We start from the raw sequence: 11,301 nt of genomic DNA on the forward strand, positions 1-11,301 counted from the left end.
CCCGATCAGCTTTAGGCTATTCCAATCCAAGCGAGGAACGGAATATGGTACCCGAAAGAGAAAAAGAATGGTGCTGGCTGGAGCTTAAGAAGAACTTCATGGTTCCAGCTGAATCAGAAGAGATATGCAAGCGATGGACTCTGAGCAAGATGGCCGAACAGCTGCAATCATTCAAGAAAATTTTGACGAAGAAATATACCAAGACCGGGACCACGCCCATGTTTACCGGCGAGCTCGAAAAGCTCAGGGGTCACTGGGATGCATTTGTGCAATATAAGTCTTTAGAGCTTGGACTTCAGAAGGTGCAGAAGGACAAAGAAAATGCCTCGAAGAAAGTGTACCATCACACTCTAGGCAAGGAGGTTATAAGCTTGCAATACCCAAATGGTTGAAGATGGAGCAGGATTTGCTTGACAGAGGCATCGAACCTGCAACCATGAACTGGTCTGAAAGGTCAAGGACATAGTTTTATGGTCACGGGGGAAGCTTGGACCCATTGACTGGGGCCAAAAATCCAGCTAGCAGCCCAGAGACTACATGAGGCCACACAAGCAGCGGCCAAGGGAACATTCCAGCCGGATAGAGAGAGGGATAAGTTGACTTATGCCCTTGGGAATCCAGAACATCCGGGCCGCACAAGAGGAAAAGGCGTGGTTCTGTGGAAGTATGGGTTCAGGGATTATATTGAATCATATAGAAGTCGGCAAAGAAGAAAAAATGATGAGCGGAAGCACTTGCGAAGGCTAGAGGAACAGCTCATGTCACACGATCAAAGACTGGAGGAAGATGTTCAACGCCAAGTGGCCATAGCAATGAGCCAGCAACAGCAAGCGCAATCGGTGCCTCCAGAGCCTAATGTCGCAGCCGATCATCTGTCTCGGCGGAAAAGCAGCTGCGCTTCCACAGACATCGCCATCGAGACAATGAGGATCTAGGCCGCAGTTGAAGCGACGGCCCCACAGCGATTTCTAGCAGATGAGATCACCCAGCGTACACCTTGTGACCTGCAGACTGCCATTAAGAACTTAATGTTCACTGTTGCGTCCGGTACCCCCATGCCAACCCAACCAGGTGACGTGTACCACGGGCAGCAAATTCCGGCAGGATACACAAGAGTTGGCGTGGAGCAGGTGTGCCAGGGTTGGGAGACGCTCGAGCTTGATATTCCTAGAGGAGATGGGGAGAGGAGACTAGCAGAAGCCATTCATGGCTACATCCTATGGGATAAGCGCTACATCGTCCTAAAGTCGGATGATCAAACACTAAGACCGGCATCTCAGCATGCCTCTCCAAGGCAGTCATCTCCGCAAAACTCCCCAAGGGCAGCACTGCCTCAGCAAGGTTCACCAGCACATTTTCCATCACCATCATCTCATGCGCCGATTAACACTCAAGTGTCACCGTCACTTCCTTGATCACCCCCTCCGCCGCCGGCAAAGAAACAGAAACAGCCGCCGGCAAAGAAGGTAGTTGTACCGGCTAAGGAGCCTCCAAAGAAGGAAAAGAAGAAAAAAAACCAAGAGGGCTCCTATTAAACCCTGGGACATGAGCCTTGAAGAATGCGATCGAATAACTCAAGAAAGAGTTAAAGAGCACTTCAAGCCGAAGCCGAAGCCCGAGAAAGTGATAAATCCAGGAGATTTGAAATTTTTTAAGAGAATGTGCGAAGAAAATAAGAGAAAATTCATTCCGAAAGATCCCCCTTCAGACTATGACCGCACAATTATCAAAACTACTGAGAAAAAGAAGAGACAATCAAAGTCGTCGTCGTCCGATGTTCCACAGCTCGGAGCCCAAAAGAAACGACACTTTGTTATATTTTTGAAAGAAGCAAACCTGACGGCAGCTCAGATTGCATGGGGAGAAGATATTCCAAAGGCCGAAGTGGTTGTCAAATGGACGTATGAGCTGGGCAAATCTCTTGTACCCCCGAAGTAGTGTCTGTGTGAAACGAACATGGCACCATTTATGCCATTTCGAGTGATTTTGGTGATCAAATGACAACACAACACTTGGACTAATATGATTGTTAAGATGATCATTCTCAGGCTTTTAGGTTCAAGTGATGACAAAGAGAAAGAGAAGATAGGCGTAGCAAGGCCCGAAGGGCCGCCCCTACGGGGTCTCAGGGCAGCGCCCTGAAAGCTCTTCGGTCGGATGCATCAGAATTGAAGCCAAGTCAGCCTATAGGCACCGGTTGAACCGACGGTCCAAGAAAGGGCATCGGTGCATTGGGCGTACTATGTACCAGAGACGATGTCAAGTGCCCAGGAGAAGTTTCTTCAGCACCGGTTCAACCGACGGTGCATCGGAGTATATCGTCGGTGCAATGACGTCAGCACCCATGAGAAGATTCTTAAGCACCGGATGAACCGGTGATGCATCGGTTCAACCGGTGATCACTGCGTCAGCTGTTAGGAGTTCAACGGCTACTTCGGGTTATGAGTGACCGGAAGAACCAACGCCACCTCAGTCAGAGGCATCGGTTCATCCGATGATACGCAGAGTTTCTGGTAACCGTTGGAGCAACGGCTACAAGACTTGGTGGCCTATATATATGGCATCCCCCGGCCATTTGAAGAGTGCTGGACACCAAGGAAGCATACAAGAGCCAAAGATCATCTCCAACCACCTTAGAACTTCATTGAACATCATATAGGCTTAAGCACACTTGTGCGAGTGCTTAGTGCTTGTAATAGGGATTAGTTCTTGCGAGAGCTCCCTTAAGAGAAGTCTTGCTGCGGCAAGCAATCCTTGTGATCCATCGTGGGACCCTCCGGCTTGGTGTGGAGTGGCAACGACACTTTGTGCGGGGGAAGAGGAGGCCCCCTCCTTGGTGGAGAAGCTCCGTAGTGGATTTCGGCCGGGTGACCGAGAGAGACGGTGGCGGTGCACGAGACTCAGTGTCTTGTGGGCACTTGCCTTTGCTTGCCGGCATCACCTTGGTGGCGTAGTGCAAGACGGTGATCGGAAGAGCCTCGGTGTCTCGTGGACGTAGGCGTTTGTGCCGAACCACGTTACATGACCGTGTCTACTCGGGAGTTTGCATCCCTCTTGCACTTACCTCTTTACTTATCATATTACGTTTCCGCATTTACTCTATCTTGCATGCCTTTACTTTCCTAGTTAATTTGATTAGGATTGGCTATAGGTTGCAAGTTTTCAGGGGTAAGTAGAGAGTAGCAAAGATAAACCTTAGTATTAACTAGCATGTATAGGACGTGCTAGATTTATCTTATGCAAGAAGTTTAAGCCCTAGGTTAAAAAGCGATTAGCGACCCTATTCACCCCCTCCCCCTCTAGGGTCGGGCACCCCGGTGATCCTTACACTGTGCTTCCAACGCAGATATATAAGCTGCACCAGCACTACATGCGTGCGATGGCCGAATGCAACTTCATGCAGGGCGCAAAGATTAAAGATGACGATTTCTTACGGTGGGAGGCCATTATATAGATAAACTGGGAAGAAGTTTACCAACTATTCCATCAAGAGGACCTCGACATCTCTTTGGTCGACTTGTGGGTTCTGTAAGTATTTTACTCTTCTTACGTATTATTTTGCATGATCTCAACATACCGATCCCATGATTTATTCGGTATCATGTAGAATGGAGATACAAACTTGCAGGAGAAAGGGATACTCTCACATCGGCTTCATCGACCCAATTACTTGCAATTGGAGGCTTCTACGTGACAATTCCGATGAGATATTCTAAAACTTGTTCAAGTACTTAAGCGTTCATCACAACAAGCAAATGATATTGTTTTCTTACAACTTTGCGTGAGTGATTCCTACCGTCTAACTCTTTCTATTCTGTATCATCGAATTGTTTAAACCCTAACTATTCCGTATAATCTTGCAGTGAACACTGGGTCCTAATGCTCATACTTGTCGACATTAGCATGATGGCGGTTATGGACTTATTAAGGAGACCTCCAAAACAATACAGTGATCTTCTTAACATGATGAAAAAGTAATTCTACCACTACTCCCTCGATGACCGATACTTTGAATCACTTTGTTACTTGACTATAATTGTTCTAATCATGCACAGGGTTTGGAAAAAAGTCGCTAAAAATAATCCAGGCAAATTCGACAAGAAATTAAAGATCAAGACAGATTTTGCGGTACGCACTTGGATGATTTTTTGCACGTTTCATTAGTTTTATTATATATTCATGTAAATACCTGATAAATTCTTCTCTCTTAAAGTGTATGAGGTAGAAACAAGACACTAATTTATGCGCGTACTATGTATGCGAGAACATCCACGGTCTGGTAGGTCCTTCAAGGGCCTTGGCAGATTGGGAGGAGGAAGTAAGTAAAAAACTTGTTAATGTTTGAACTCGTATTTTAATTAGTTAAAATTAATTATCCTCCTTTTTCATAGGTCGAGGAGATACGCAATAAACTAATACCGGAGGAAAATATTATGACGATTTAAGAACAATTATCCAGATTTATTGTTGAGTAAGTCATCGATCCAAAAGGTGAATTCTACTATGATGGACAATCTCACATTGACAATCATAGCAAATATGATAATATACGCATATATGTGTAATTAAGAACGAATATACCTATGTAAATATATATGTGTGTATGTAAATATATGATAATATATCTATGTAAATATATATGTGTATGTATGTTTATATGTGTATATATATGTTTATATATGGAAACTATCTAGGACAAATATTATATAAGTAAATATATATGTATATATTAGTGGAGATCTTACACACTGAATTCCAATACATAAGTTTAATTAAAATGCAAAAATATAATTGAAATAGAAAAATAATTGAAAAAGGAGAAACAGGAAAAAAATAGACCTTTTGTCCCGGTTGGTAACACGGGATAAAAGGGTGCGCCAGCTAACAACCGGGATAAAATAGTGTTTTTTGTCCCGGTTGACAGACCCGGGACAAAAGGGCACCACTTTTAACCCGACCTGGCAGTCTTGGTTGGGAAATCGGAATAACATGAGTTTCCCGACTCTGTAGTAATGGGTCCCAGCTTCATTCTTCCCCCAGCCTCCGCCAGTGCCATTCCGCTTTCATCGCGCTGCTCGTGGTCGTCCTGAGCTGCACACTGCACTGCATGCGCCGCGCGCGGCGGAGTCGGTGGTGATCAGGGGCGGAGGATCGGCGTCAACTACAGCAACAATTAGACCCGAGCTAGGTCCGTGCGCATGCACTCTGATCCTCCGTGGGTTATTGTTACTAGGAAGAGCAGCGCGCTTCGCCGCGCCCGTATCGGGGTGGCGCTCATGGTCAGCGTAGGAAGCATCTTAAGCATATCAATTTATAAATGCATTTAGACTTCAAGTGTTTTGTAATGTAAATACTGCCGTAAAAAATGAGAGCATCTTAGCAATGATGAAGGAAAAGAAGATCCTGGTTTAATAAATCATGCATGTCATGTTTGAAAACTGTGTGAGATCGTTAAGCCTATAAAGTCATCGCGCATAGAGGAACACGCTTCATAGCACAGACCCACCGAGATACCTCGGTTTGCAATTTACAAACTATTTTCTTAACAAAACAAAAGCAGCAAAAAATGTTAACCTTTAAAATGACAGAACTCATTTACGAACATGCAATCTTTGTTGTTTTGTTTTCTTCTTTTTCAGATCCAAACCTTTTACCACAATCAACCGTAGTATATATTGGGAACGTAATACAATGTTCTAACAGAAATGTAGTTCACGGACAGTCCTGTTTTTCCCTTTGTCCTACCATCCGAACAATTCCTAATTAGATATAAGAGACTTCACAAATTTTATTGAAATTGATTGACATTTATTGGAGATGACTCAGTATAATTGGCAACTACTCTATGCAAAGCAGTGTGGCTAGGATTACACGCGCTCCTGGTCAAGAGCCGGATCCTGGAAATAAAACCTCGCATTCACACGATAAATTTTAACGAATTTGATTGAAATTTATTGGAGATGACTCAGTATGACTGGCGGCTACTCTCTACAAAGCAGTGTAGCTAGAAGTATATGTGGATCTCAAGTGAAGAGCCGGACTTTGGAAATAAAATCTCACCTTCATACTATAATTTTTTTGAAAAAAAAATTATGGTGATGGCTCAGTATGACTGGCAGCTCACTGTGTGTAGCAGTATGGCTAGAACTACATGTAGACCCCACATCAAGAACCGGACCTTGAAAATAAAACCTCGTTTTCACACTATAAAATTTTATAGAAATTGACTGAAATTTGAGATGACTCAATATGATGGGCAGCTACTCTGTGTAGAACAGTATGGCTAGAACTATATATAGACCCTGTGTCAAGAGCGAAGCCACTAAATTTCTCTATATATAGTTAAGTATGGGCTGTGGATTCTAATTAATAGGTCTAGCCATACCCAAGGGTATAAGCATCAAATGAGACAGGATGGGTGGGCTATTTAGTTGAGCTATTCGGTTGGGGGTGGATTGACATTTGATTTGCATAAGCATTGGGGTGAGGTGGGTAAGGGGTGGGTAGCCGCATTAGTAGAGATGAAAATGGATAGGATCCTTAACTATTTTCGCTTACGTATTTTATTACGGGAAACGAGAGCTGGAGCAGAATAATTGAGATGGGAAAATGGGAACAGGATATACGGGTTATAGAAATCGACGGGAGCCGGAAATTATAGGAATGCATTATTGTCTCGCGTGAATATAATACTACATGCTCTTTAGTGAAAGCTATGGTCTTAAAAATATATGATTAAGTCTTCGTGTTTCCTATATTTAAAACGCGGAGTGCATTGATGTTGAGGAATAGGAGAGAGATTATATAGTATGCCTAATAAATCTTTTTCATATTTTATAAATACGGGACTAATGCAGGATCATCTCGGATAAAAATGGGATCCCGTAAATATGGGCGGGATACATCCTTTCTATTTTCATCTCATTTCTACATTTTCCGTAAATACTGAAATGAGCGAGATAGATATAGAAATACATATAAGATGGGACGGGATAGGACGGAATGTGATTTTTTCTATCTGTTTTCATGGTTACCCATTAGCATGCCGATATGTAGTAGAATCCATGAATTTTTATGGATTATCCACCTGTAATGAGATAGGTTTGGTTAGAGTTAGGAATTAACTATTTAGGTTGGGTTGATAAGTATAGCAAATTTTTTTAGATTGGTTACAACAGAGCTATCCACTGGCGAGTGAGGGCAAGGCAAATTATTGGCTGCACACTGATGTTGCGCACGCCAGATACGGAAGCCCAAGACGGCCCATGAAAGTAGCAAAACTCAAATTGGCCGCATGACGATCAGCCCACGGCGGCACACGTGTCATTAGCCGATACGGTAAAATCTAAGAGTCGCTCCCTTTTCTTCCGGGATAAGAGAGAACATATTACTGTACGTGTACTTGCGACCTGTGAGGGTCTTTAATTTCTTTGCTAAAAATATTGATCAAGAGTCACTCTACTGCGTACAGCCACATACTTCGTCATTCCTGAAGAGTTCAATAACTTCGTCGACGACAGCCAAGCTCGTGCCTGTTCTGATCGCCGCCTGTTCAGGGTAGAGGCGGTGCAGCATTCCTGAGCGTTTCTCTGACGGCCGCCACATGTTCCCCGAAAATAATGGAACTCGACCTACCAAACGCTAAATATTAAGGCCAACCATTTGTTCTAGAAGCTCGAAAATAGAGCGACGGAGCTCGGCCAATTAAGCGCTAAGTACAGACAGATTAGTCAGCTGCAAAGCAGAGAACATTATTAATCGTGATGTGCAGCAGCAACCCGGCACAGCAAAGGTCAAAGGGTGGACGCTATGATTGGGCCGCTTTATTGAACGGGGCCGAAAGTGTTGAGGGTATCTTTATGGGCCGAGGCCCACTGGAACATGCTGACACATACTATGTGCGTGCAGATGCTTGCTGCTCCTCCCTCCTCTTGCTAGTGACACCCTCCTAAAAAACGCAGATAAACGCGCCGTTAGTTGACCCATCCAGGAATTGATGGAGCGTTTAGGCGTGACACCTTAAACCTCTGGGACAAATCACTACATTCTCTCTCTCTCTCTTTTTTTTTTGAGAAAACATCACTACATTTCTCGGAGGCGCTTGGTTTCAGCAGGTACGTACGCCGTGGTTACGCGTAATTGTCGTGGGTCTGGGGCGGGCGCCGGGCGGCCCTGCACTGACCAACCGCGGGGGCGTGGCGTGGCGGTCTGGCGGACCGCGGACGAGAGCGACAGCGAGCCGCCGCAGCAGCGGATCCGCGGGGGGCCGCCGGCGCACGTACGGCGTGACGGCGACAGGTACCTATTACCTTTTCTTATTTTTTTATTGATCCTAAAAAAGGTTAAGTTTTGTTATTTATTTGAATTTGGTTATCTGACCCAAAATCGAAACTCATTTTGGTTCTTGAACCATTCCGTTAGGTCTGTCGGTGTGGTCTTTTTACATGTGCTGACTTGAAGGGATAACGGCAGCTCTGGACGGACCTAACGAAAGGGCGGAAAATCAAAATAAATTTCGATTTTGGTCCAAATGACCAAATTCAATTGAAAAAAGGGTAAAAACAAAGCTCAACCTTGTTAATCAAGGAATCAATTTACTCAACTAAATATCTATTGTTTTTTACTTGAGAAATAACTTTAACTAAATATATATTAAGTATATTAATATATTTATGATATATAATTAGTATCATTACAAACATTTTTTAATCTATTTTTTAATAAATTTATTTGAAGATACAAATGTTGCATAAATTTTACGACTACAGTTATTTAGAGACGGAGGAAATACCAAAGTACACTGTGGCCCCCGCTATCCACATAAGTATACATGGACCTACAATAATCTCCCGACGTTTTTCGAGCAAAGCACCAGGCGTGCGCGACCGGTGTTGGGCGACAGATAGGAGACTCATCACATCCCGCCTTGTGTGCCTGACACATCGGCCGCCCGCGATAATTTGCTGCGCCCGGGGTACGATCGCCGAACCATGCGACATGGCCAACGCTCCTCGCCGGTCGCCACCGCGGCGCGGGCACCTTGTGCTTGCATGAGGTTCTGAGGCTGCTGTCTGCACCGGGTGCGGTAAGGCATCTAGTACCCCCATCCTTTAGGATGCATTTAGCGGAAAAACGTCTGCACCAGGGTCCGCTACGCAAGCAGACGCCCTCCATTCCGCTATTCCCATCGCACTCCAGGCGTATGCTATCGTGCGGGGCCCACCAACCACCATTTCCTCGCGCCTGCCCATGGAACTCGCTGGAGACAGGGAGGGACGCAGCTCGCCAGAGAGAGGGGGAGGCTGCCACTGGCCGCCGGAGCCGTGCCAGCTCGCCGGCCATGGGCCACATAGCGGCGGAGCGCGGCCAAGCGGAGCGGCGGGGCGGCTCCGTAGGGCACGGCGGGGCGAGGCGAGGCGCGGGTCGCGTCGAATGAGGAGGGGGGCGCGGCGAGTAGGGCCGAGGCCGTCGCGTGGGAGGAGAGCCGCCCGCCGATTCGGAGAAGAAGAAGGGCGTGCGGGAGGAGCAGAGGGCGGCAGGGGAGGGAGGAGCAGAGGGCGGCAGGGGAGGGAGGAGCCGAGGGTGGCAGCGGGGAAGAGAAGAGGGCGGCACGGAAGGGTGGCCGGCGTGGGAGGGATGGCCACCGGGGAGGACGAGGGCATCACTCCTCCACCCTTGCCTCCACCGCTATCGTTGCTCATGTGCTCACCGGCCCCTCGACCTCCGTTTCATGCCCGCCTGCTGGCAGCTCCAGCTCCGACCTCTCGCGCCGCCCCGCAGCTCCGCCTCATGTAGCCCCGCTGCATCCACGCCTCCGCCTCCACCTACGGCTGTGCCTCCGCCGGCGCCTGCGCGTCTTCACCGCCTCGCGCCGCAGCTCCGCCTTGCGGCGGCGCCAGTGGAGGGGGGCGCGAAAATGAGGGGCTATGAGCGAGCGGCGGCAGGGAGAGAGAGGGGTCATGGAGCTGAAAAAAATAACGCATGGGTCCCACATGTTGTAGTTGGTATAGAGGGAGATATATAGTATTGATGGGTGCGGGAGAACTGGATATAGAGGAGGGAATATCGATGATCAGAATGGAATATTTTTTTAGAAGATGAATTTGCGAACAGCGTGAGGTCCAAAGATGAGCACGTATCCCCACCCTCCCGCCGTGGCGTGCCTCCGTCCGTTTTGGTCATGTACTAGCCAGCTACTGCCACTCTATTTATGCTTTAGCCAAGGGCTATTTGGATTCCTAGACTAAACTTTTAGTCTTGTCATATCTGATATTTGGATACTAATTAGAAAAATTAAACATAGACTAATTATAAAAATAATTTTATAAATGAAAGCTAATTTGTGAGACGAATTCATTAAGACTAATTAGTCCATGATTTGCTCATGCTGTGCTACAGTAAGCGCTAATAATATCTTAATTAGGCTTAGACCCGTCTCAAGAATTAGCCCCAGCTTATGCAATTAGTTTTATAACTAGCAGTAATGATGAGGGAGAAGTTAATGCCAATTGCTAAGTAGTGTTAATGCTAAATTTTCATTACCATACCGCTCAATCAACAAAAAATATTTTCACATAGTTAAATACCAACTAAAGAAGACTGACTGGTTCTAACATGCCTCCGAGTTCGTTGATGGCCATCTCAGACTTCCGATGATGCTTCTGGCCAAACAGCACTGCGTCCGTGCGTCGTGCAGGGCGTGCTTCAAGTTGGACTCTTCTCGGTGCTTAAGTCGTGGCAGGCCGGTGGATGGCTACCGCTGTACCGGACTTGCACACGAAGGGCAAGGCGGCGGCGGCGGCGGCGCGTGTGCACATGTCGCCGCCGTTTTCCCCTCGCCGAAAATCGTCTCTGGCGTCCCGCGCACGCGAGGGCTGTCCTGTTCCTGTCCTCCTCCCGTCTCTGGCTGGCACGGCGTGTCGATCTGAACGTACGAGCACGTTCGCCGGCCGGCGGGGCTGCCGTGCCTGCACAAGACTACGTATCCTAACGTAGCAAGCTAGCTGTAGCGGGTTCCCCTCTCTGGCTCTCTCTCTCTCTCTTTGAAAAAAAAAAACGGTCCCCGCAGCACGCTGCCGATCGATCTCGTACGCGGCAACGTTCGCGCGCTGTTCCGGCGAGCACGACGAAGACGCCGCGTGCACGCGAAGCGCACAGCCACCCCCTGCTGCTGTATACGGTGGATGATGTAGCCAACCGCACCGGACGAACCTGAGGATCGGAGCACGCGTGATGATGAGCACGCTGGTAAACAACAGTGCGGCGACGACAGGGACAAACCAATGCCTAGCGCGCGGGATC

This window comes from Panicum virgatum, chromosome 9N, assembly GCF_016808335.1.
Source record: "Panicum virgatum strain AP13 chromosome 9N, P.virgatum_v5, whole genome shotgun sequence".
NCBI classification, from domain to species: Eukaryota; Viridiplantae; Streptophyta; class Magnoliopsida; order Poales; family Poaceae; genus Panicum; species Panicum virgatum.